This window comes from Schistocerca nitens, chromosome 3, assembly GCF_023898315.1.
Source record: "Schistocerca nitens isolate TAMUIC-IGC-003100 chromosome 3, iqSchNite1.1, whole genome shotgun sequence".
Classification (NCBI taxonomy): domain Eukaryota; kingdom Metazoa; phylum Arthropoda; class Insecta; order Orthoptera; family Acrididae; genus Schistocerca; species Schistocerca nitens.
In genome coordinates this window covers 330464452-330491914 of record NC_064616.1, presented here as the reverse complement: position 1 = coordinate 330491914, position 27463 = coordinate 330464452, and the positions used below count along the sequence as shown (strand labels likewise).

Below are 27463 nucleotides of genomic sequence, written 5' to 3'. Positions count from 1 at the left end.
TAGCATAACAACTCAATGGAACTGTAAGGGTAGCTATTGTCACCTGCCACAAGGGCAATTATTCTGTTTTTAATTAGTTTTAGATGCATTTAGTCCTATCTTTTCCAAACCCTATTTTACTTTTTTGGGGGGTATGTTTTGAAGCACCAACACACCTCTAAACCAGGGTGGCTATTCAAACTTAGAAAAAAATTCTCTGAGAAATCCAGGTGTAAGAGGAATATGGTGTCGAGAAGTTCCTGATAAATTAAAGGGGGTGGGGGGGGGGGCTAGGGGGAAGAGGGTAGGATGGGAGGGGCAAGAGGAGGAGGAGGAGGAGGAGGAGGAGGAGGAGGAGGAGGCATACCACAATAATGAATATTGACTTTGCTTTCCTCTCCACTGACCAATATACCAACCATGAGCAGTCGGTATTGAATTAGTATTCATATAATTAACACATTTTGAAATATGAAGTATTTTAAAATTTATGATTTGTAAAACTGAATAAAATTCACTTTGAATGCTACGTTAAAAATGCAGCATGCCCTGAGATTTTCTGAATTTCCTGAAATTCCCCGAGATTTCTCTGATCTTTCCAAGTAGAATGTAATTCTCTGAGAATTCCAGGCTTTCCAGAAGAATAGCCACCCTGTAAACAGACTCTGCGACCTAAGACAGAGAGGGTAAGCTAGCTGCTTGTGACACTCTGCTATGAGGACCAGAATCACACTGAGGCATCATGGTGCAAGACATCAGCTCATTGCAGTGGCAAGCTGTGCTACCACATGCTGTGCCCTGACACTGCATTGCTTCAGCCCCTAAATGACCAGAAGCAGCACCTTTTCACAATAAACCAAGCTAAGTGACTATAAATCAAGGTTGCCCAGGCCTAGCAGTAGTCTGTGTCCATCTGCTGCCTACTTCACATCAGGCGACAGTGTCACGTGGGCCACTTCACTACGCCTTCGTCTAACTACATCATTCATTAGCTAGTGGTCTATGGGCCACTGCTAGTCCTCACACTCCGGGGTTTCAACAGCAGCTGTTGAGTGGAGCTGTGTGAGCTCATACGTTTCCTGGATGTTGTAAAGGGTCTCGCGTTCGCAGTCTGCGTCTGTATCTGACCCCCTGCCAGTACTGCTGGTGTCCAGCACATATGAGCCTCACTGCCAGAGTGATGCTGACAGAGCCACATACCTGCACAGACACTGATGATGCTGCTTCACCATGGACACTTGTCTGACTGGCTTCCATGTATTGCCTAACACACTGCCTTGTGTTATGCTGAGGCAGGCCCTGCCACCTGTAGTCATCGCACAACATCTAGATGCAGCCTTCAGCTATTGTGTGAATATCTTGTCAAATAAAGCACGACTCAATACTGGTGCATTTCTGCTTCCATAGCCACTGAGGAACTGGTACCATGCACCAATCGTCCAATTCACCATCCTGAATTGACTACCCTGGTACTAGCGCAGCTAGCGGCCCTCAACAACTGGTGCCAGAAGAGCCAGTAACACTGAGCAACGTTGCAGGTCTGTGTGCAGTTTTGTCACTGCAGCATGGTGAGTTAAGACAAACTGTTTCGGCTGTTTGCTACTCATGTGGGTCAAGATTTTGGTTAATTAGACTCACAAATTGGTTTCAAAGTATAATTTATGGATTTAGACAATGGTATGGACATGAGTGAATTTAGGGGGGAACACTAGAGAAATACTAGATAAGTGTATACATTGTAGTTTGCTGGACCATAGTGCACTCTGCACTCAATCCTCGCCAGTGACCTAGTTTAAGAGTAATAAACTTGGGCATTATGGCATGAAATGCAGTGCATGCACCACATTCATGCTCAGATGTACGGGCTAAAAGCACTTGTGGAAAGTGAAGCAATGTTAGTAGCAGTAACTCCCTGTCCTGTGGTATTTTTCCTAGTTTATTTATCCTATTATTATTGACACAGGGTTTACAATGGGTAAATCAGGGGAACAGATGGTTACCATTCCAAAAGTGGTTTGATCATTGCTAGAACAATTGGCTCAAATGAGGGCAGCTAATAGATATTTGCATAGGCAGTTAGAAGCTTTGAAAACGGACAGATCATTGTCCAGTTTATCAGCAACTACTCAAGATGTTAGTCAATCTGTTTTTGGGGAAAGCAGGAGAGGATGTGTTAGCATTTGTTGGCAATCTGTTGGAAGTTGTGAAAATATATGCAACATATCAGAAGAGCTTAGAAATGGTCAAACATTTGAAGTGCTGAGGAAATGATTACTGCAGCATTATTGGAGGCAAAATATCTATAGGTATTATTGGGAATACTAAAATGGTGTATCAAAAATCCATCAAAAGTTTTGATAACAAGAATAAGGTCCTCCTGCAGGAGGCAGAGCAAAAAGCGTTTAGACGCATTTGTGTGGGGTTGCCATGTATCAAGGAAAACAGATGTAAGCAAAGTTTCATGAGAACTTAGCTGTGGCCATAGGAGCAGCAACAGCTTTAGAAGAATGAATGAAAGAGAGAGAGAGATGCAGTGACCAGAGTGTGATAAAAAGCGTATTTTTTCCACAAACATCAAATGTTACCATTTTAGACAACTGGGCCACATATAGCGAGGTTGCTGCCAGCACCAGAGCAAGAAGTGTGGATAGGTAGGGCATCGAGAATGAGACTTTAGGCAGAGTAGACGGCAGGATAGGGAGGGACGGAATGGAAGTCACCAGCTATTAAATGACAATGGGATACCGAGACTAGCCGAATGTCACTCCTAGTAACTTTTAGTACATCTGAACCATGTGCAGGAGCATAATTTGTGTGTGTTGGGCAGAAGAGAACAAAATTTTTATTGGACACAGGCGTGCACGTGTATCCAGCAAGTTTGGACCTCATGGTAAAGAGGTGGTTAAACCCTCCATGGTTTAAGTTGTGTGGAGTTGAGGGTAATGACCACATTCACTGTGTTCAGCAATATTAAGTTTTCAGGTGAGAGTAAAACATTTTTGTTACTTTACAGAAGTTTTGCCTCATACAGGCAAATGCTTACTGCCCAAAATTAGGGTTAGATTACCTTTGTAAGCAACATGCTACAACTGGCCTTAAATAACATGTAGTAGAGCTCTGTGGAACTTCATTTCATCTGTACAGAGAAAATGCTTCGGGTGAGCGTGGAAATATATCTGCTGGTAATTGAGTTGTGTGGTGTTGATGAGCCACTGGGAGAGAATGATGGGTCTGATAAAGCACAGTGTTTTGTGCAAAAGAATATTGTACACATACAGGAGATAGATGGTGAGCAGACAGAGCTAATCGGTACAGATAATTTTGGGACTAAAAACAGATTTGTCTAAAGTCACAGTTGCTTTTACTATGCTGGCAACTAGTGTCAAACTTCTAAGTTCATTTTCAAGCCAGGCCTATTAAAGTTAAAATACAAAACAGTTGTAAGAACACACAAAAATAAAAATTTGTAGCTGCTCACTGAATTGTACCATACTTACACTAATAGTGCTTGGTTAGATGACACTCAATTCACAGTGTAGATGTATTTATGAAGTGCAGTTAAAATAGACTAAGGACTAGCACTGAAGACAGGTTCATTGGAAAACAGCTGATGTCACGAGAGCCTCGTTTAGTATCCATGCATGCACCTACCTCCAATGGTGTGTTGCATCTCAAATCCGAACTATTCATGCACATCTTTATATAGTAAGTCACAAATCTTACATGACAAATAACAAACAGCAATGTTTTCCTCCACTGCCAAAATCAACAGTAGTCCATATATCACTTCCATAAATTTTTACTAACCAATTTACATTAACAAAATTCTAATTACATGATTTACAGTGACATTTAATCATCAGCAACAGTTAGTTCATTAAAATAACAAACTGACTTCAGTGTTTACATCCTTGCAATGAATAACACAAATAAAACAAATTTGACATACATATCACTCCTGATTGCAGTGTTTACAGGGTTGCCACAATCTTCCCCAAGTAAAATTCCCTGACATTTCCCCGATTTCCAGACAAGTTTTAGCATTTTTCCCTGGTAAATTTTGAGATCTCACAGGTAAGTAAAGACATAGGTTGAAAAAATGTAAGGACATCTGTATTTCTCCCCCGTTTGGTTTTGTTTTGTGTTAGGGCACAAAAACAACTAGGGTCAAAAGCGTATGTCAAAATTGTGAAACATGAAAACGAAGATAGGAGTTAGAAACGACTACATGTCAATCCCCAACGACAGAAGAGAAGACAGATAGAAACTGGGACATAGAGAAAGGTCTATAAAATATGCAATAGAGAAACGGAGGTCCAGGACTAACAATTAAATGCCCTTGGTCATCTTCCTCAGACGGGTAAAAAGTGAAATGCAGTTGACAGCTCGCACATCGTTCGCTAAAACGGCCAGTAACTCAGACGGCAAACCCAAACGGGGACTTGTTGTTGTTGTTGTTGTTGTTGTTGTTGTTTTCTTCAGTCCTGAGACTGGTTTGATGCAGCTCTCCATGCTACTCTATCCTTTGCAAGCTTCTTCATCTTCCAGTACTTACTGCAACCTACATCCTTCTGAATCTGCTTAGCGTATTCATCTCTTGGTCTCCCTCTATGATTTTTACCCGCCACGCTTCCCTCCAATACTAAACTGGTGATCCCTTGTTGCCTAAGAATGTGTCGTACCAACTGATCCCTTCTTCTAGTCAAGTTGTGCCACAAATTCCTCTTCTCCCCAATTCTATTCAGTACCTCCTTATTAGTTACGTGATCTACCCATCTAATCTTCAGCAATCTTCTGTAGCACAACATTTCGAATGCTTCTATTCTCTTCTTGTCTAAACTATTTATCGTCCATGTTTCACTTCCATACATGGCTGCACTCCATACAAATACTTTCAGAAAGGACTTCCTGACACTTAAATCTATACTCGATGTTGACAAATTTCTCTTCTTCAGAAACACTTTCCTTGCCATTGCCAGTCTACATTTAATATCCTCTCTACTTCAACCATCATCAGTTATTTTGCTCTCCAAATTGCAAAACTCATCTACTAGTTCAAGTGTCATTTCCTAAACTAATTCCCTCGGCATCACCTCATTTATTTCGACTACATTCAATTATTCTTGCTTTGCTTTTGTTGATGTTCATCTTATATCCTCCTTTCAAGACACTGTCCATTCTGTTCAACTGCCCTTCCAGGTCCTTTACTGTCTCTGACAGAATTACAATGTCAATAGCAAACCTCAAAGTTTTTACTTCCTCTCCATGGATTTCAATTCCTACTCCAAATTTTTGTTTTGTTTCCTTTACTGCTTGCTCAATATACAGATTGAATAACATCAGGGATAGGCTACAACCCTGTCTCACTCCCTTCCCAACCATTGCTTCCCTTTCATGCCCCTCAACTCTTATAGCTGCAGTCTGGTTTCTGTACACATTTTAAGTAGCCTTTCACTCCCTGTATTTTACCCCTGCCACCTTCAAAATTTGAAAGAGAGTATTCCAGTCAACATAAGCTTTAATCTTTCTCTAAGTCTACAAATGCTGGAAACATAGATTTGCCTTTCCTTAATCTATTTTATAAGACAAGTCGTAGGTCAGATTGCCTCATGTGTTCCAACATTTCTATGGAATCCAAACTGATCTGCTCTGATGTCGCTTCTACCAGTTTTTCCATTCCTCTGTAAAGAATTCATGTTAGTATTTTATTAAACTGACAGTTCGGTAATTCTCACACCTGTCAACACCTGCTTTCTTTGGAATTGGAATTATTATATTTTTCTTGAAGTCTGAGGGTATTTTTGTCTCATACATCTTGCTCACCAGATGGTAGAGTTTTGCCATGGCTGGCTCTCCCAAGGCTATCAGTAGTACTAATGGAATGTTGTCTACTCCCGAGGCCTTGTTTCGACTTAGGTCTTTCAGTGCTCTGTCAAACTCTTCACGCAGTATCATATCTCCCATTTCATCTTCATCTACGTCCTCTTCCATTTCCGTAATATTGGCCTCAAGTACATCACCTTTGTATAAACCCTCTATATACTCCTTCCACCTTTCTGCTTTCCCTTCTTTGCTTAGAACTGGTTTTCCATCTGAGCTCTTGATATTCATACAAGTGGTTCTCTTTTCTTCAAAGATCTCTTTAATTTAATTTTCCCGTAGGCAGTATCTACCTTACCCCTAAAGATATATGCCTCTACATCCTTACGTTTGTCCTCTAGCCACCCCTGCTTAGCCATTTTGCACTTCCTGTCGATCTCATTTTTCAGACGTTAGTATTCCTTTTTTGCCTATTTCATTTACTCCATTTTTATATTTTCTCCTTTCATCAATTAAATTCTATACACTAGACTCTCGCTAATCCGGCCCTCAGTAGTGCGGCCTTTCAGTAATCCAGCGCACATCCAAAAACACATGTACAATGAATTATCGTGCACAACAATGCTTAGTTAAACAATGCTTTATACACCATATTTGAAATTGTAGCTTTCTTTACAGTTCGGAATCATATCTTCTAAAAGGAAACACTTTACACAAGAACTCAAGCAGAAACTTGAAATTTTAGATAAGTTAAATTGAGGCTGTTCGCAGAAAGCCATTGCTGCTGAGTTCAGTGTTGGATGAGCAACTATTTATGACATCAAAAAGAAAGAAGATGTTATTCGACAGTACTCAACACAAATGGATAGCGAGTTGGGAAAATGGAAGGTTATGTCAAAGAGTGAGAATGAAGAACTGGACGTAGCTGTTTATAGATGGTTCATACAACAATGCAGTAAAGGAATTCCAGCCAGTGGCCCGATTACAAAGGAAAATGCAGCTGTACCTTGTTTGCAGTGAGCGAAGGTTGGCTATCAAACTGTGAAAACAATATGGCATTCGGCAGCTGACAGTCACCGCGGAAAGTCGCTCAGCTAATGAGAAGGATGCTGATGAGTTTGTAAGCAAGATACGGAAAATACTAGCGGAAGAAGATTTAACTGCTAATGCCTTGTATACTGCTGATGAAACAGGACTCTTTTACAAAATGCTTCCTTCAAAAACATTAGCTGCCAATAACAAGAAGGAAGCTCATGGTTACAACCAACAGAAACAGCATGTAACATTAATGGCATCTTGGAATGAAAATGAGAGTCATAAATTACCGCTTACGGTGATTGGAAAATCCCAACATCCACGTTGTTTTCAACACACCGACATAAATGCTCTACCAGTGCAGTATTGCCCTCAGTAAAAAGTGTGGATGGACAAACAAATATTCTCTCGGTGGTTCCATAAAACGTTTGTACCAGCAGTGGGAGAAGAGCCACTGAAAGTTATCCTTATAATGGACAATGCTCCCAGTCATGCTTCAAATATTTCTCTAAAGTCTGATGGTATTATACAAGCACTCTTTTTTCCCACCCAATGTGACAACCCTAATTCAGCCCATGGACCAGGGAATTTAGGAATCAATTAAACGTCATTATCGACATTCACTTCTCATCTCCTTGCTGAACGAAAGTGAAAATGACTATCAACACTATGCTGAAGTTGTGGAAAGCAATTAACATATGTGATGATGTTTTCCAAGCAGCCAAAGCATGGGATAAAGTGGAGAGCGCTACCATAATGAAGAGCTGGAGAGAATTGTGGCCACCCATTGAAGCCGAGTTGCATCCAGTAGTGGGTCACAGCGATGAGCCAGTCAATTCAGAATTATCAATTACTTTGTACACTGACATGTCCCACAACCTTCCAGAAGGAGAAGAAATTGATGATGAAGATGTAACTAAGTGGCTGAATGAGGAAAACTGTGATACGAACCAAACTTTAACAGATGAAGAAATAATCAAAAGCGTGCAAGAAAGTAATGATGAAAGTGATGAAGAAGAGGACACAGGAGGAGAGAGCATGAAGATTTCTCACACTGCTGGTGCTGAAGCTGCCGAGGTCTTCCTGGAGTACATTATGCAACAACCAGATACATGCAGTACCGATGTAATGCTTGTAAAGCGGTTGCATGATAAAGCATGCCACCGTCCCATTTCATCAATGAAACAGTTAAAAATTAGGGACATGTTTCATAGTGAGTGATACGACTGTACAGTTATGTACAGTACACTGTACACTCAAGAACCAAGTTTTCTTTGAAAATTAATGTATTTCTGGATTTAATTAAGTATATCCTCTATGTTTTAAAATTGTATCCTTTGGCTTAATAAAGTACAGTACACTATATCCCCTAAGTTTTCAAAAAAATAAAAAACAAAATAAACGAATAAATAAATTTCAGACATTCAATAATCCGGCGCTTCTGCTAATCCGGTATGCATATGTGCCAGGAATGGCCGGATTACCAAGAGTCTATTGTATGTCTTCTGTTAGCCAAGAATTTTGGGTAGCCTTCCTCTTTTTACCTGCTTTATCCTCTGCTGCCTTCACTATTTCATCTCTCAAAGCTACCCATTCTTCTTCTACTGCATTTCTTTCCCCTGTTCCTGTCAATCGTTCTCTAATGCTCTCTCTGAAACTCTCTACAACCTCTGGTTCTGTCAGTTTATCCACATCCCATCTCCTTAAATTCCCTCCTTTTTGCAGTTTCTTTAGTTTTATCTACAGCTCATAACCAATAGATTGCCATCAGAGTCCACATCTGCCCCTGGAAATTTCTTACAATTTAAAACCTGGTTCCTAAATCTCTGTCTTACCATTATATAATCTATCTGAAACCTTCCAGTGTCTCCAGGCCTCTTCCACGTATACAACCTTCTTTCATGTTTCCTGAACCAAGTGTTAGCTATGATTATGTTATGCCCTAAAAGAGTGCTGAGATGCCAGACTAACTGTTGGAGGGTAATGGGAGGACACCTATGTGATGACAGATTGAGCACATGTACCTATCGACCGTCCACTGCACTCGGTCATGCCTAAAACAAAGCACTGGAGGCTTCAAAAGAAGAGTAAAACTTCCTGACAGTAGAAGGAGGGTGGGAAATGGAAATTCATCAATGAATGGCACAAGTGTAAGAAGACCACTGCATGTTCATTGGAAGTGTCAAGGCGTGGCACAGCAGATTCAAGGAAGGACAGGTGCTATGGCCGCTCATGTGAAATCAAGTATTCCACACCACATTACCAATAGCATCATCCAGCAGGCAATTTCCTTCATTTTTGAAGAGCAGCAAGTTATGATGGCAGCCATTACCCAGAGGTTGAATCAAGCATCGGAACTACAATGGACACTTGTCCCATTATTTGATGAATTTCCATTCCATTCACCACCCTCCTTCCACTGTAAGTAAACACACTACACCCCCTGATGACTGAGTGTAGTGGACGTTAGACACAAGCAGATGCTTCCTCTGTCGCCACATGGGTGTGCACCCACGTCCCTCTAGTGATGAGTTTGGGGCCTCGGTGCTCTTACTGGGACCACACCACCTTCCGCAGGCAATGGCATTATGATCCTTTCAGTGCTTTTCATTTTACAGCCTCCGGCACATTTATTTTTGAATGTCCCTAATAGCAGATTAACATCTTGGGTGCTGAAGCTACACAAATTCGATTTTGAAGTAATCCAGTAGGCAGGTTGGTTTATTACAGACTGTCACTCCATTACGAAATAGCAGAAGATGCAATTTGCCGACAAGGACTGCAAACTGTTCACAATGCATCCATAGTTCATTGTGCACAACTGTGCATTATGCCAAGAAAACAAAGATTGGTCCATGTGTTGTAGTTCGAGTGGGCTCAAATGAACCAACAGGTTGCCAGAGTCAATTAAGCCATCCGAAATGATTGGTATTAGTTTTTCACAAACACCAGCAGGGAATCGTTATGTGCTGACATTAATACACTATCTTTCATGCTATGTGGAAATGACAGCTATTCTGAATCACCAAGCTGACATAGTGGCACTACCAATGGTAAAAAATTGGTTGTTGAAGTTCGGTGATCTGGCTATGTTGATTACATATCAGAGCACCAATTTTATGTCGTAATCAATGAAACAGCTTTCATGTATCACGTATTCTCAAGTTAAGGACAAGTGCATTACATTCACAGATAGATGGAACAGAGAGATTTCATTGGAGAATACAAAAAAAAAGTTAAGTCACTACGTAAATAGCCAACATAATGACTCGGGTACTCTTCTGTCATATGTTGTCACAACTTAGAATTCTAGGACCCATGAAAGTACATGAGGCTCCTGATAAATTAGCGGGGAAAGGGAGAGGGGGGGAGGAAGTACCTCACATTACAATAATGACTTCCAACTTTCCTTTTCCTCATGGCTAAGACACACAACAGGTCAAAATTTTTCAATCACCTATCACGCCTACCGATTTTTGATTGGAACAAAGATTTCATTTTGAATATTCTATAGGGAAGATCAGTTTGTATCTGTAGAGAGTAAATGTCAGAGGACTCTTACTGCACCTGAAATCCACACAGAAGTAAACAGTATGCGAGCAGCTCCAATCTCTGTCTCAACAGTGCCATGTCACCTTCAAGAACAACGTTTAAAGGGGTGCACAGGGGCCAGAAGACCTTTATTATATAAATAAAATAAGTCTAACAGATTGCAATGGCCACAGCACCACAAAAACTGGAGTGTTCAGCTGTGATCCAATATGTTAGTCATGGACAAATCTAAGTTTGAAGTATCTGGAAGTCATTGTCTCATGTATGTTCGTCAACTTTGTGGAGAACGAATGAAGAGTCAGTGTGTGATGCAAATGATGAAATAGCATGGTGGAATGTCGGTCATGATGTGGGGATGTTTTGCAGATGATAAAGTCAGTGATACAGTGATATTTAATGGAACATTAAAGAAGGAAAGATATCATAGGATACTAACCGACAACGCAGCTCCACCTGGTAATAAGCTTATTCGTTGTGGGTTTGTTCTGCAGCAGGAGAATGATCCCAAACACGGTACTAAATTGTGCAAAGGGTTTGTCAACAGAAAGGAGAAATGTGGGGAACTGAAGAGTATCTGGATAGAGAGGTCAGAAAACAGAGTCATCTAATGCTGAAGATCCATGGCATAATTTACGCACATGTTGGATCGCAATGTCTGCAAAAGCATTAAAAAATTCTTATCTCCAGAATGCCAGGAGTTTATGCAGTTGTTCTGGGGGCAAGGGTGCATACTCTGAAGAGGCTAAAATCTAAACTATATTGTACTGTACTTAATGGTAGAGAGTGAAAAATGTTTATTTTGTTGGTCTATTTAGTTTATACAATGTGTGTGTGATTTGCTATAAAGTATACAGTTTTCATCATGGCTGATCAAAAACTTTTGACTGGTAGTGCACTAACCAATAAGCATTAGCTTTTAAAGACCAGATATTTATATGGAATAATATTCATATAATTAACACAGTTTGGAATACTTACACAGATGTCTGAAAGAACAGCACAGTTGACAATCCACAGCTGTACAAAATACTTCAAAATTAACACACTGACTGTGCATTCCTTGACATTAGCTGTATTAGGTAATAGATCTACTACATAATAGTCAGAGAATTAATTTCAAAGTATTCTGTACAGTTATGGATTGTCAACTATGTATGTTCTTTCAGACATGAATGCAAGTATTACAAGCCTAGGTGGGCATACAGGAGTGATAACAACATTGATCTCAGTTCCTCACTGTCTCATTCTCTCTGTTGTGGAAATCCAAGTAATATTGCAGGCATTATGTGTAAACTTAGCGGACTACAGTATAAGGAAGCAGAGAGTGTGATATATGGAAGGTTGGGTCAAATGGGAAACAGCCGAATTGGTTAAGGCTTGTGATAAGTGGAATATCTAGGTTCTAGTCCCAGTCCAGCTCAAATTTTCAAATGTCAGTATTGGATAGTAGACCTGTACCTCACACAGGAAATATCAATGAATTCACTGTCCATGAACTAATTTTGAATCAATTTGAAATAACATGTATTTTAAAATTTGTTATTTATAAAGCTCAATAAAATGAAATTACAATGCTCAGTTAAAAACACAGAATTCACTGAGATTTTATTAAATTCCTTGAGATTTCCCCTATTTTCACACATAAAACTTAATTCCCTGAGAATTCCTAGTTTTCCAGAAAAATGTCACCCTGGATTATTAAACTTAAATAGCAAAGAATGGTGAGCCAGTGCAGAATTTCTCAAGGACGTTACGAGAGGTATGGAAGCATGTACAGAAGGCCAATACAACGGCCCTCGAGTGTTAGGGACAAATGGGGCCATGCAGTCCATAGCTACCAGAGTAATGTGTTGGACAGTGAGTATCTTAACGAGCCTGTACATGCCAAAGAGGAAAACGGAGAAATTTGTCATCCAGTATCAAGGTCCATATCAAGTAATCGAAATGATCATGGAAGTTGAACTACAGCTGTCGACTCTTACAACCATCATACATGTAGCATTATCTGTCCTTTTCAGAGAGCACCAGATGCATTACCACTTTCACTGGTGTTAGTCGGAACAGTATCGGCCACTATCCAGTCAGTCACAGTTTCAAATACGCACAATGCCAGTTATGTCGCCACATTTCCTACAGCCAACACATCACACAAGGGCACTGCCACGAACAATTATGCTGCTGCCAATGAGATGCAAGCATCTCCTCTCTGGAGCTCCGGCAGCAGATGTACTTTAGTTCGAACATTCATGCACTGACCCAATTTTGTGTGTTTGCCAGCTGAATAACATCCAGAGACTTTCAGAGTGGCCTGGGCTCGATGTCATCTGAATAGAAATTGTACTGAAGAGAGACAGACTTGTAAATATTTTGTATCTGTACGCATTTATACATTCAAATGTACTGTTAGCAACTGATGCTGCTACTTCAGCAACAACGTTTTATTATTTGATATTAGATGTAGAATAAATCAATATCTGAATTCTCTGTTCATGAACAGCAAGTATTCCTCACTACCGTATCCACTAAATATCCACACAGAATTCAAATGAAGATTTAACAGTCTCGATAAACTGAGGAGGAGATAGAAAGAAGTAGGCAATGCAGAAGGTAGAACATGCACTGCCTGCACAAGCTACATGGACATCACCGTACACGCTACATGGACATCACCGGGTTAGACCAATGTTAGAAGGATAGGATATTATGAACTTTTCTTGTTAAATGCATTTCTTTTATGAAATGTTTGTTTAGTTCCATTTTTTAATAAGTGTATGATGTATAAATTATGAAGAATGGTTTGGTGAATTTTTTGCTTCGAGTATTGTTTATTTGTCTTGTTATGTAGTAAGTTGGGGGATTTGTTTTTGTTTTGCATAACAGGGGATATGTAGTGCAAGTGAAGGTGTAGTTATAAGCATTTTTAAACTGTAGATTTAGATGGAAATGGGAGAGGCACTATAATAAGGAGAATGACTGATGATAAAACCCGAGGGAATAATAAAGAGTACTCTGGTGTCTGTGGTGACTACAAAACCTGCAGAGATGATCATCTTATGAAATTATTCGAATTAGTAAAAGTAATGAGGATGTGTTAATACCACATGATTTTAAATACGATCATTAAAACATAGGTAAGTTATAGAACTAGTAGAAAGGTTCATCAATGAGCAGAGTTAGCAGTTTAAAATTAATGTAGAGTAAGTAAATGGTGTGTTGTTATATTGTTGCTTTTTAGGGAAGCATGAACTGATGATGCAAATATCTAATGGAACATCTGTCAGTATGTGACTACTTCGGAGAAGAGAGATTTTGTTGTGACTTCAGGGACTGATAGTGTTCAACGGGAGAATGTTAAAGAAGTGGTGCCAGGTGGACTTCATGGACTGATACTTTTTGTTGTCAAGCTGAGGAGCTGACAGTGGAAATCTGAGTATGCACATCGTATGCTTGGAAGAAGCTGACTGTAACTGGGAATGCACTTCACTGATGAAACACCCATTAGAAAAGCAAAAGGAGTCTTTTCATAACCATATAATTACATTTATAGGGAATGGCCATAAATGCAAGGAAGAATGAATGTATTATAAGAGAAATTCATAATACTAAGAAACACCCCTCAAGTCTTGTGCAAATACAAATGGATTTGATGAACTGGTCATGTTAAGGCACCAAAGCAGTGTAGCATGGGAGAGATTATTGCAGCTAAATTGTTTGGTGTGTAGAAATGGCCTATGTTCATTCCAGGGGAGGGTAGAAAGCAAGCAGTACCTCATCCTTAAGTTGTCAGCAGATGATCTGCAGCAGTGTCAGAAAACCAGCTACCATATGTCTGTTGAGAGTGATCCAAACTCACGCATAGACATGTGAAATGAAACAATGGAAAGACCATGCTGGAATATCAACAATTATGGAAAGACTAGGTTTCTACTCACCGTTGAGGTGACATAGAATTGTAGACAGCCACAATGAAAGGACTTTGCACACTGAGCTTTCGGACAAAGCCTTTTTCAGAAAAGAGAGGAGGAAAAACACAAACATAAACACAAAACAAACACAAACATAAACACAAAACAAACACAAACACACACACACACAAAACCACTATCTCCAGCCGCTTTGGCCAAACTGCAATAATTGTGTTGAACAAAAGCAGCAATGGAGTGGGGCAGGGAAGAGAGAGGGATAGCAGGGTACAAGTGAGGGGAGAGAAGAGCATGCAAGGACTGGAAAACTACAGGACAAGGCTGCCAAATCAACATGTCACCTTTACAGAGAGTAGCAATCTCTCTTTTTCATAACTGTTGATATTCTAATGTGGACTTATCCTGTCATATTTTATTTTGTTACTACCTCTAAAGCATTACTCTATTCATTGTCTTTTCCTTCTTTCCTTTCCTGTGTTTTTCATTGCCTTCCAAACTGCACGTGTTCTGACATCTGAGCCACACTATATCAATGGCCTCATCCACGACAACATATAGCTACATGACCACGCGGATTATCGGTGTAGTTCTCATACCTCAAATTCTCCTAGTCGGTAATTAAATTATTCCTATTAATCCCATTGCCTCCTTCATCCTCGAATATTTTCATGTTGCCTGGATCCTCCCTTCCCCTCCTCCACCAGCTTTTCTGAACTGGACAGATGGGAGTTACCATCACAGCACGTTCTCTGCTACCGAAATTATTCCAGCTTCAACCTACAATAGCCTACTGTCCCCAGACCTTACCCCCAACAATTTCTGCTCTCCCTGTCTTGCATCCTCCTCTCAATTCATATCACCTCACCCTCCATGTGTGCTGCTCTATGCTGACACACCAACCAGTCTTTTGCCCTCACTGTTCCTCTCTACCCTGCACCCCCCCCCTCCCCCACCACCACCACCACCACCACCACCACCACCACCACCACCACCACCACCACCACCCACCTGGGAAGCTGCACTTGGCAGCCTTGTTTTGCCACCTTCTAGTACCTGCATGCTGTCCCAGACAGTGGTCTTCTCTCCCCCCACCTATACTCTGCAGAATGGTGCCCATGGGTCATCCTCAGTATATGACCCAGTGATAATTATCACCAATTACTATGAGCATCTAGTGATACAGAATGCTTAGAGTTACGGGGCAGTGGGTTACTATCAAATGGTACAAGTGTGACATCTCATGGCAAATTTTTCGGCTTCCAACAACAATAACAGGTGCTATGGTCCATAACCTAACATATCCACTACTGTGAGTGCCCAATAATCATTTGGAAATATTGCCAGCTAGGAAACTGACCTTCCTGTATAATATCTTGGCTCCTACTTTACTCAGTTCTTTGGTGGAGATAATGGATACAAATAAGGGGCTCATTAGTCTGGAGCAACATATTCAGCAGTATCGTAATAGATATTGTGGTCTTCAGTCCAAAGAGTGGTTTGATACAGCTCTCCATGCTACTCTATTCCGTGCAAGCCTCTTCATCTCTGAGTAACTACTGCAATCTACATCCTTATAAATCTGCTTAGTGTATTCATCTCTAGGTCTCCCTCTATGATTTTTACCCTATGCACTTCCCTCCAATACTAAACTGATGATACCTTGATGCCTTGAATGTGTCCCGACAACTGATTTTTGTTTCTTCTCCCTGGATTTTAATGCCAACTCATTTTTGTTTCTTCTCCCTGGATTTTAATTCCTACATCTATTTTTGTTTTGTTTCCTTGACTACTTACTCAATATACAGATTGAATAACACGGGGATACACTTCAACCCTGTCTCACTTCCTTCTCAACCACCATTTTCCTTTCGTTCCCCTCAACTCTTATCTGCGATCCGGTTTCTGTACAAATTGTAAATAACCTTTCGCTCCCTATCACCTTCAGAATTTGAAGAAGAGTATTCCAGTCAACATTGCCACAAGCTTTCTCTAAGTCTACAAATTCTATAAACGAAGGTATGCCTCTCCTATTATCGCAATAGACAGCAACAAAAGAATCATGGTGTTAGGAATTTCATCTTCAAGTACAATCTTGATCCTAGTTCTCACTTGTACAACCTTATGGAGGGGGACCGTCCATTCTCCCGAACTGCCCGTCTACCACATGGGGATTACACTTACAATTCAAGCAGTAACAAGTGACCAGACTATGTATGTTGGGAGTTGGGTTGGACTAGGTAAACTGAAATCACACGCACAGGGTGGAAATTGTACAATGTGTGTAATGTGATGTAAATAGTATCATACTACTTCTTAAGTGTTTCACAGACCAAGCAGCAGTCCAAGCTTCAGTGAACTGAATTTTCTAAAGGGAGAAGAATTTTCCACCAACACATCTCTAAACAGACTTTAGAACCCAAAACAGAATGAGCAAGATAGCTGCCAATGAAAACCTGCTGTCAGGGCTTTTTTTTATCGTTTTAGGGTGCAAAACTGCTACGGTTATTAGCGCACAGTCTGTGGCTTAGGAAAAGGTAAAAAAACCAAACTGGAAATCAGCAGTGATGGAAGCAAAAACTCAAAAAAGTGGAGAAACTACAAAAATAGAGGGAAAGCTTAGAAAACCACTATAGAAGGGGGGGGGGTGTTTGTCCCCAAAAAGAGCTTCAAATGACTAACGTCATCTCAGTGACACTAATGAACTCAAGAATGCGATCGGCTGAGCGCGTGTCATCTGTTAAAATGGACGATATATCAGGTGACAGCTGTAGATGGGCACGTAATGGAGTATAGGGGCATTCAAGTAGAAGGTGTCTCACCGTCCACAGTTGAGAGCAATGGGGATAAAGCGGGGGAGGATTGCCACTTAAAAGATGTCGATGGCTAAAAAGACAGTGCCCTATCTGGAATCTAGTTAAAATTACCTCCTCCCGAAGACGAGTTCGGGAGGAAGAGGTCCAAGCACAGGTTAGAGCTTTCACGTCCCACAATTTATTATTGGGAAGTGTAGACCAATGTGCATGCCATAAAAGAGCAACAGGATGACATAAAACATTCTGTAGATCGGCGAAGGGAACCATGCGAACAGCAGGCTGAAGAAGAGAGACTGCAGCCTTGGCCGCTGTATCAGCCGACTCGTTTCCACAGATACCAACGTGTCCTGGGATCCATAGGAATGTGACAGAGATGCCCCCCAAGTGGAGCAAGTGGAGGCAGTCATGAAACCGGTGGCCCAGAGGGTGGACAGGGTAGAAAGCTTGGAGACTGAGGAGACAGCTGAGCGAATCTGAGCATATAATATACTGTACCTGCTGATGGCGACAGATGTATTTGACAGCCTGAAAAACAGCGTAAAGCTCCACAGTAAAAACCGAACACTGGTCGGGAAGCCGAAATCGATTAGGGGTGTCGCCATCAATATAGGCACTCCCAACACCAAACGATGTTTTTGAGACGTCAGTGTAGGTAAATGTGGCATCCCTTATTTGTGCGCATAGAGCAGCAAATGCCCGCCGATAAACGAGAGAAGGGGTACAATCCTTGAGAAGCTGACAAAGGTCACGGAGCAGGCAGGTCCGGGCGCGGAGCCAACTCGGTGCTGTCCCCCCAGTTGTCAAGAAAGTTTTAGGATAGTGGAAGGAAAGAGAACATAACAGTTGACGAAAGCGGACTCCCGGTGGTGGTAGAAAGGAAGGGTAGCCTGCATACCCTAATTCCAAGGAGGTGTCGAAAAAAAGGTCATGGGCCGGATTAGCAGGCATGGAAGACAGGTGGCTAGCATAGCGACTCAGGAGGGCAGCTCGCCGATTGGACAGCGGAGGTTCAGCAGTCTCAGCATAAAGGCTTTCCACAGGGCTGCTGCAAAAAGTTCCAGATACTAAACGCAATCCATGGTGATGGACAAAGTCAAGACGCTGAAGAATAGACAGCCGAGCAGAGGAGTAAACTATGCTTCCATAGTCTAATTTCGAGCGCACTAAGGCACGATAGAGGCGGAGAAGGACCACTCAGTCCACTCCCCAGGACGTACCATTCAGGACATGGAGGGTGTTGAGGGATCGCAGACAGCGAGCCGAAAGATAGGAAACATGGGAGGACCAGCACAGTTTTCTGTCAAACATAAGATCGAAGAATTAGTGACGTCTGCGAATGGAAGGTTGACAGGGCCTAGATGTACGGAAGGTAGAAGAAACTCCATACGATGCCAAAAATTGACACAAACAGTCTTACTGGGAGAAAAGTGGAAGCCAGTTTCGATGTTCCAACAGTGGAGGCGATCGAGACATCCTTGAAGAAGTCGTTCAAGAAGGCTGCTCCATTGAGAGCTGTAGTAGATAGCAAGATCGTCCACTAAGAGGGAGCCCCAGACATCGGGAAGGAGACAATCCATAATTGGATTTATGAAAATGGCAAACAGTACAACACATAGCACGGAGCCCTGGGATACCCCGTTTTCTTGGGAGAAAGTACAGGAGAGAGTAGTGTTCACTCGCACTTTAAATGTGCGCTCTGCCATAAATTCACGAATAAAAAGGGGCAGCTGGCCTCGAAAGCCCCAAGAGAACAGTGTGCAGAGGATGCCTGTCCTCCAATATGCTCTCTCCAGATCAAAAAATACTGCTACTGTTTGGCGTTTCCTGAGAAAATTGTTCATGATATAAGTGGAGAGAGCAACAAGATGGTCAACTGCAGAACAATGCTTTCAGAAACCGCATTGGGCAGGTGTTAAAAGGCTTCGGGACTCCAGCCACCAGGCTAAACGGCAATTCACCATACGCTCCAAAACCTTACATACAATACTCATGAGAGAAATGGGGCGATAGCTAGATGGGAGATGTTTGTCCTTTCCAGGTTTCGGAACAGGAACGACGATAGCTTCCCGCCACCTACTGGGAAAAGTACTGCGGTCCAAATTCGATTATAAAGGCGAAGGAAGTAGCGAAGACTATGGTATGATAAATGCAGCAACATTTGTATGTGGATACCATCCAGTCCTGGGGCGGAAGAGCGAGAAGAAGAGAGTGCGTGTTGGAGTTCCTGCAAAGAGAAAACAGTATTATAGCTTCCACTATTTTGAGAGGAGAAAGCAAGAGGTCGCACTTCCACTGCACGTTTCTTCGGGAGAAAGGCTTGTGGGTAATTTGAAGAGCTCGAAATCTCAGCAAAGTGTTGACCCAGTGAGTTAGAAATTGCGACAGGGTCCACTAAGGTATCATGTGTGACAGTGAGCCCAGAGATCGGGGAGAAACTAGGTGCGCCGGATAACCGTCGAATTCATCTCCAAACTTCAGAGGAGGGAGTGAAGGTGTTAAAAGAGCTAGTAAAGAAGTCCCAGCTTGCCTTCTTGCTATCGTGGATGACGCAACGGCATCGCACACATAACTGCTTATAGCGAATACAGTTGGCCAAAGTAGGATGGTGGCGGAAAATGAGAAGAGTGTGTCGCCGCTCACGTATTGCGTCACGGCACGTCTCGTTCCACCAACAAACTGCCGGGGCACCGGAGCAAATCGGAGGTGCGAGGTATTGAACGTTCCGTGGCTGTAAGAATAACTTCTGTAATATGAGTGACCTGATCATCGACACTAGGAAAAGTGTCCAATCGGCTTGAGCAAACTTCCAGCGTCTCAGGCGCATAGATGGCAGTAGTGGCTGCAATCTAAGGACACATGGAAAATGGTCACCCAAGTGTGTATCAGCAACAGCAAACCATTCAAAGTGCTGAGCTAGCTGAACAGTACCGACCGAAATGTCCAAATGAGAGAAATTTGTCGTGGAGGCAGACAAAAATGTAGGGTCTCCAGCGTTGAGGCAAACAAGATCCCCTTGGTAGAAGACATCAATCAATAAGGAGCCTCGCGGACAAGGACGCGGAGATCCCCAATGAAGTCCCCAACCAGCAAATAGGGGGGTGGGAGCTGACCAAGGAGATGAAGGAGATCAGCTCTTGCCATCGGTGTGGACGATGGAATGTATACACTACAAAGAGAGAAGGTGTATCCAGACAGGGAAAGACGGACAGCAACAGCTTAGAAGGAACTGTTGAAGGGAGTTGGGTGAGTATCATGGAGAAGAATCATGAGTCCTCCAATTGCTGGAGTGCCATCAACAGAGGGGAGATCAAACCGGACTGACTGAAAATGAGGGAAAACAAAGCAATCGTGGGGACGCAGCTTTCTTTCCTGAAGACAGAAGATGACCCTCGAGTAGGATCGTAAGAAGATTGACAATTCATCCCGATTGGCTCTAATGCCGTGGATATTCCAATGGATAATGGACATAGGGTGGACAGAAAAGGGAATAATCTTACCACAGTTGCTCTCAACTCAACGGCTGCTGAGAGCTGGCGGCCGACAGTGTGGAACGGCATTCAGCCGAAGGCAGAAGATCCTGATCCATAGGTTGCTCGGGAGCAGTTCCTGCCACCAGCGATTGGCCGGTTGATCGGCCATCAGCAGTGTGCCCTGGCGACACGGAAGACGGCCAAGGGCGGTTACCGCCAGGGGGCACTGTAGATGAGACATGCCGTGGCGGAGAAGGTGAGGAACTGGGTTTCTTATGAGCCTTCTTCAAAACAGCACGTTGAGATGAGGGAGGAATCAATCGTCGTGAAGTCAGGGTACATAAAAAATCTTCGCGAGTAAGCTCTTTTTTGGAAGTCCGGGTGTCTGATTTTGGGGCTTGTGATTTAGCAGAAGCCGATGAAGGGTGAGCCGTAGAGTGAGCAGGTGATAGTGAGGAGGTTTAAGGGGCGATCTTTGCACTGGCCGATCTGACGACCGTGGCACTAAAGGTGAGATCACATGGCTGCGTGGCTGCCTCAGTAGGCCAAGGAGATGCAAGGACAGTGCTGTATTTACCTGTGGGAGGCACAGTGGGCTTTCGACTGGCGAATAACTTACGAGGAGCAAATGTTGGCACCTTTTCCTTCACTCTGATTTCCTGAATAAGCCTTTCATCTTTGAAAATGGGGCAATCTCTAGAGGAAGCAGCGTGGTCACCCATACAGTTGATGCAGCGAGGGGATGGAGGTGGACAAGCACCCTAATGGGCATCCTTGCCACACGTAACACATTTGGCCGGATTGGAACACGACTGGCTGGTATGATTGAACCGCTGACACCGATAGCAAAGCGTAGTGTTAGGAACCAAGTCCTTGTCAACCCTTTTCATGACTCGAACAGCCGTTACGCCCTGGTCAGACAGGTAGTTTTGAATTTCCTCAATCGACAATCCATCGTGGGAGCGTGTATAATCCACCCCGCATGATGAATTTAAAGCACAGTGTGCTTCCACCCGGACAGGGAAGGTCTGTAGCAGTGAAGTTCGCAGCCATTTTTGTGCCTGGAAGGCACTGACTGCTTCTAACAACAAGGTGCCATTTCATAATCGGGAACAAGACTTTACAGAACCTGCAATTGCGTCGACACCTTTCTGAATCATGAAAGGGTTGACTGTGGAGAAGTCTTGAGCTTCGTCCGACCGAGAAACAACCAGGAACAGTGGCAATGATGGAAGAATTGTCTGTGGCTGAGACTCATTTAACTTTCGCTTGTGAGCAGACATAGTAAAGGATGAGGAAACCATTGCAGAAGTATCCCCCATGATTACTGGCGTTTCCAATGGCGAGCTCCTTCCTTATGGTGGCCCTTTCTGAGGGCACTCCTGCCTTAGGCGATTGTTCACACCTCAGGTCACACCTCCCGAGAAACGAACAGAGGGATCAATCGGCACTTTCGGAAGGTACCAGCTGGACTAATCACCCCTCGCTGGGCCTGGCCGGTACCAGGGAGTATGTATGTGTCCTACCTGTCTACCAGGGGCAGGGAATTACGCGTTACCCTGTCACCGGCTACGCGTGGGAATGCATGGGTCAGCCTTCAGACACGCACAGGGAGGAACAGAGGGAAAGGGAAAGGCCTCAAACGCCGCAGCAGAGAAGAGGGTAAAGAGAAGAGGCAAGGAAAAGAGAAGGACAAAGAAAGGACAGAGACTTTCCAGCATAGAAAGCGAAGAAGAGAGACTGTCTTACAGTTACAAGTGTCCGTCTCCGGACGTAGGCACAAAACACACTCCCCGAGGGGGAGAAGGGGAAGGGTGGGGGGGCTGCATGTTGGGGGGGGGAGGTGCAGGTTGGGAGGGGGGCGGGGGCAGGTTGGGAGGGGGGCGGGGGCAGGTTGGGAGGGGGGTGCAGGCAGGTTGGGAGGGGGGCGCAGGCAGGTTGGGAGGGGGGCGCAGGCAGGTTGGGAGGGGGGCGCAGGCAGGTTGGGAGGGGGGCGCAGGCAGGTTGGGAGGGGGGCGCAGGCAGGTTGGGAGGGGGGCGCAGGCAGGTTGGGAGGGGGGCGCAGGCAGGTTGGGAGGGGGGCGCAGGCAGGTTGGGAGGGGGGGCAGGTTGGGAGGGGGGGCAGGTTGGGAGGGGGGGCAGGTTGGGAGGGGGGGCAGGTTGGGAGGGGGGGCAGGTTGGGAGGGGGCAGGTTGGGAGGGGGGAGGATGTGGAAAAGGAAGGTATGCAGTCTAGAAAGGAAAGAGAGCTGCACTAGCTTGGGGTCCCGTACTCGCCACGCACGTATCCACAAAAGAGTTGTGGACCCCGGGGGGGGGGGGGGGGGGGGGACACTGCCACTGTTACTTAATGGTGGCCACTGGCCTAGCTGGTGTTCACAGGCTACCTTGTGTTACACCAAAGTGGGCTCTGCTGGTAGGGGTCAATGCACAACATTGAGATGCCACAGTCGGTTATTGTATGAGTGTCTTGTTAAATGAAGTATGATGATGATACTGCTGCATTTTTGATTCTAAGACCACTAAGGAACTGGTACTAAGCACCCACAGTCCTGCTCACAATCCTGATTCAAGCATGCTGTCACTAAAAATGCAAGCATCCCACATGTAACACTCCGACGAATGCAAGACTTTATAGACTCATTAGTGATACTAGCCAATGAGTAAAGAACAGTAGAAGAAGGTTTTATGCTTCCTTTGAAAGAGCGGGCAAATTTTTGGTGCTTTTATTGTGGGTGCTCCTGTATCCAAGGTAGCAGATGTATTTGGTGTTTCAAGAGGTACAGTATTGAAGCTTTATACCGCATACAGGGAAAGCAGAAAAACATCATCCACTAATAAAATCACGACACATACAAAGGTGTGTGCTGAGCGATTGTGACGGACTATCACTGAAGAAGATTGTGATGAATAATTATAGGACAAAAGCTGCAAAAGTCACAGCAGAACCGAGTGCCGCACTTTGCGAATTCTGTCAGTACCAAAATACCATGATGGGAGATCCATTTAAGTAGAGCATTGCTGGGCGAGCTGGAATTCCAAATTCACTTATCAGTCATGCCAATGTCCACAACAGGGAAATGTGATGCTGAAGCTTTAAAGCCTGGACTATGGAGCAATGGAAGAAAGACATTTGGTTGGATGAATCTTATTTCACACTATTTCCAATTTCTGACCATGTTTACGTCCCAAGAGTGATACACAGCAGGAGTTCGGTGATGATTTGGGCACATATATCGTGGTATTCTACGGCTACCATGGTTACTCTGCAAGGTTGCCTTACTGCTGAGGATTATATGACGATTTTGGCTACTTAAGTCCATCCCATGATACAATGTTTGTTCCCCAGTGGTGATGCTGTGTTTCAAAACGACAGGGGTCCTATTCACACAGCTCAGATCATCCAGGATTGGTTTTGTGAGCATTAGGCTGAACTGTCACATCCTCTCTGGCCACCACCGTCACCAAATCTCAATATTATTGACTTCTTTGTGGTCTACTTTGGGGAGAAGGGTGCATATCGCAAAAATGGTTCAAATGGCTCTGAGCACTATGGGACTTAACATCTGAGGTCATCAGTCCCCTAGAACTTAGAACTACTTAAACCTAACTAACCTAAGGACATCATACACATCCATGCCCGAGGCAGGATTCGAACCTGTGACCGTAGCAGTCGCACGGTTCCGGGGAAGCGCCTAGAACCACTAGGCCACCGCGGCCGGGAGTTAAAAGATACACAATCATTTAAGTAGTAAAGTTACAAAGGAAATTGTAAAAAATATTAATGTATGTTACTTTTCAATTTCTGGACAAATTAAACAGGTGTTGAAAAATGTATGTATCACATTTCTCCAGTGTGCTGGGAACCTAGTTTCAGTCTTAAATAATTCCCAGGATTGTATGTTTTCTAATAAAATAAAAATATTAATGGGGTTTCTATGAATCAACACACAAATAGATCTGAAATCAAAAAACTATTTACAGCAATCAAAGAAGGGTCACACTTCAAGTACGTTCATCCTGGCCTGACACCCACTGCCCTATATATTCATGCAACTTTTTCAACAGTTAGATTTGCCACAGTAATAACCAGTGTAAAATCACTTCCATATAAAACTTCCTGGCAGATTAAAACTGTGTGCCGGACCGAGACTCGAACTCAGTTGGTAGAGCACTTGCCCCCGAAAGGCAAAGGTCCTGAGTTCGAGTCTAGGTCCGGCACACAGTTTTAATCTGCCAGGAAGTTTCATATCAGCACACACTCCGCCGCAGAGTGAAAATCTCATTCTGGGCCCTTCCATATAGTTTATGACAGAAAAATAAAAATGGTAAGTTTTCAAAAAGCATACATAAATACTGTGGCTGAAGCTTTCCAGTTTGGTTGCATTACTTGGGAGGGGGGGGGGGGGGAGTAGCTTGGCTTACTTTTCCATCACTGTCAGATTTTTCCTGATACTAGAAAAAGAATGTATCTTCATGGGAAAGAATATTTAGTAACTCTGTTTGACTTCTGGAAACATAGAAAATCAACTTGACCTATTATAGATCAAACAGTGATTCGTTAAATATGCAAAATACTTTCGGACAAAGCTGTTATCAAGACTTTTTATTGATAATCAAATATGATAAACCAAAGACAGCACGAGTTTTTACAGACATGGGATTTTAATTTATGTCTAAAAGTTATTCATATCATTGTTCAGAAGGTCATTTAAAATACATTATGTAGACTTATAAGCATTAGTACGTGTTTCACACTTTGTTAAAATTATAAAAGTAGAGAGCCAAAAGTTATAATTTTAATTGAAGAATCTGCATTACTAATATTTATCTTTATTTATGGGTATCATATGAGCACATTTAAACAACAATTATTCTATGTTGACAAATGTATAAATTTAAAATATAGATGTTCAGCAGTGAAGATATTTTGAGTTTTCAATTGAAAGTTGAAACAGCATCTCTATTTTTAATCCACTGTGACAAACTGGATTCTGTTAACATCATATCTTTTTGATTAAAGTAATACGTTCTTCCTAATGTGGTTGACTCTGGTACACCAACAGTACATAAAATGTCTTCCAAAGACACAAGAGTCTTCCTTCTCACCCAGAATGAGTCCAAGGGGGGTGGAAAAAGATTATTTCAGCATCTCGTCCATCATATTGCTTCCTGATAAAAGCAAAGTACTATCTGTCATCATAAACGGCTGCTATAAAAGAGTTGTTGAGGAAGGATGAGTGTCCATTGAGAGGCAGTTTCATTGAATGAGAAAATCAAGCAAGGCTTTACAGAGCAAGTTATTCTTGTAAGTTCTAATGAACAACAGGAAAGTGGTTAGAAACTGTCAAAATTCCTGGTACCAGGTATTGTGCGGGTTGCCAAAAATCTCTTCTCTAAGCTCTTGTGTAGGTTATCTGCATTGATTTTCTCTAACAAGTGGGAAAAAATAAAAATAAATTACAAAGTCAATATTAGCCTTGAAAAAACTATGAAAACCAAATGTTGTTAGTATTTGTATATAGTCCTCTAAGGACTATCTTCTCTCATCATATGTTTTACTGACCCTCCCAATGTGTTCACACAAGTTTTTAAGGCTCTTTCTATTTTGATATAGTGCAGTACATTCTTCAGTGAATTAATGCAGTTTCTTGACTCGCGGGTAGTATTTAGTCAAAAACTTAACCATTTCTTTCAGAGCAGCATTTTCAAATCCTACATCGTTCTCCATATCATCACTTGTGAACCAATAGTTTACTATTACCAATTTATTTTCCTCATTTATCACATCACCACAAAGAGTATGGATTGCACAGCCATTCCTTGTCCAGCGGTGACTCTGAATTTTCTTCTACCTTCCAAACTTCACAGAAGAGGACTACTACTTCTGCAAGGTTCGCAGAAGAGCATCTGTGAAGTTTGGAAGGTAGGAGCCGAGGTACTGACAGAACTGAAGCTGTGAGGATGGGTTGTGAGTCATGCTTGGGTAACTCAGATGGTAGAGTGTTTGCCTGTGAAAGGCAAAGGTCCCAAGTTTAAGTCTCAATCCGGCACACAGTTTTAATCTGCCAGGAAGTTTCAATTGACCAGATGCCCATTTCTGTTTTCAATTTCTTCGCCTGTTGAACCACATACTCATTAACGTCAAATATTGCATTTTTCTCTCTTCTTTGACCAAGAGAGAGGTGCTTAAGGTGAAACTTGATTTTTTTTCCCAGATGATCTTACACTAGCCCCTTTCTCTTTAATTAACTCTACCACTGCATCAAAATCTTTGGCTTTCTTAACAATTTCATCACCCATTTTATCCTCCCTACTATCAGAAATTTTAACACTGTAATCTAATGCCTGGTAATCTTTTTTTCCAAAACGTGGTTCACTTTTTCAACCTTTCATTTGCCACCTAACATCTTGCTGTGATTTGGGATGGAATGAAGTTTGAAGAGAGAGCATCCCAAATCATCTCAAATTTTATTTGCATCCTCAATACCTTTAAGTTTTAGTCTCATAAAATGTCACCTCTGGGTCACCTGCTTCACTTTCATTTCTGTCACTGATTTCAGCTTTTTGTTCACAAATCTTACAATTAGCACTTAATGATTTAGACAAAGCCAAGATTATTGACATCAAGAATTTTTTAACACTGTGTGTGTGTGTGTGTGTGTGTGTGTGTGTGTGTGTGTGTGTAAAATCTGTCAACATTTGAAATATTTTCCGTCTTTGCACATTAGCAGATTGTGACACCGTACTGCAAAAATATAAAGAAATAAAGAGAAAATGTCACAATTGTGTAAGTAGTGTTTAAGGATAAAGAGTGATGAAGTAGACATCAGACTAAAGAAACCTTACTATGCAGGACAGTGGTAACCATA

At 42.5% G+C, this 27463-nt stretch overlaps 1 protein-coding gene across 1 annotated transcript in view; it reads right to left on the bottom strand.

The window, feature by feature from the left end:
• The window catches only part of LOC126249214 (uncharacterized), a 255126-nt gene that overhangs the window by 133883 nt on the left and 93780 nt on the right, over positions 1 to 27463 (bottom strand). The window lies entirely within an intron of this gene.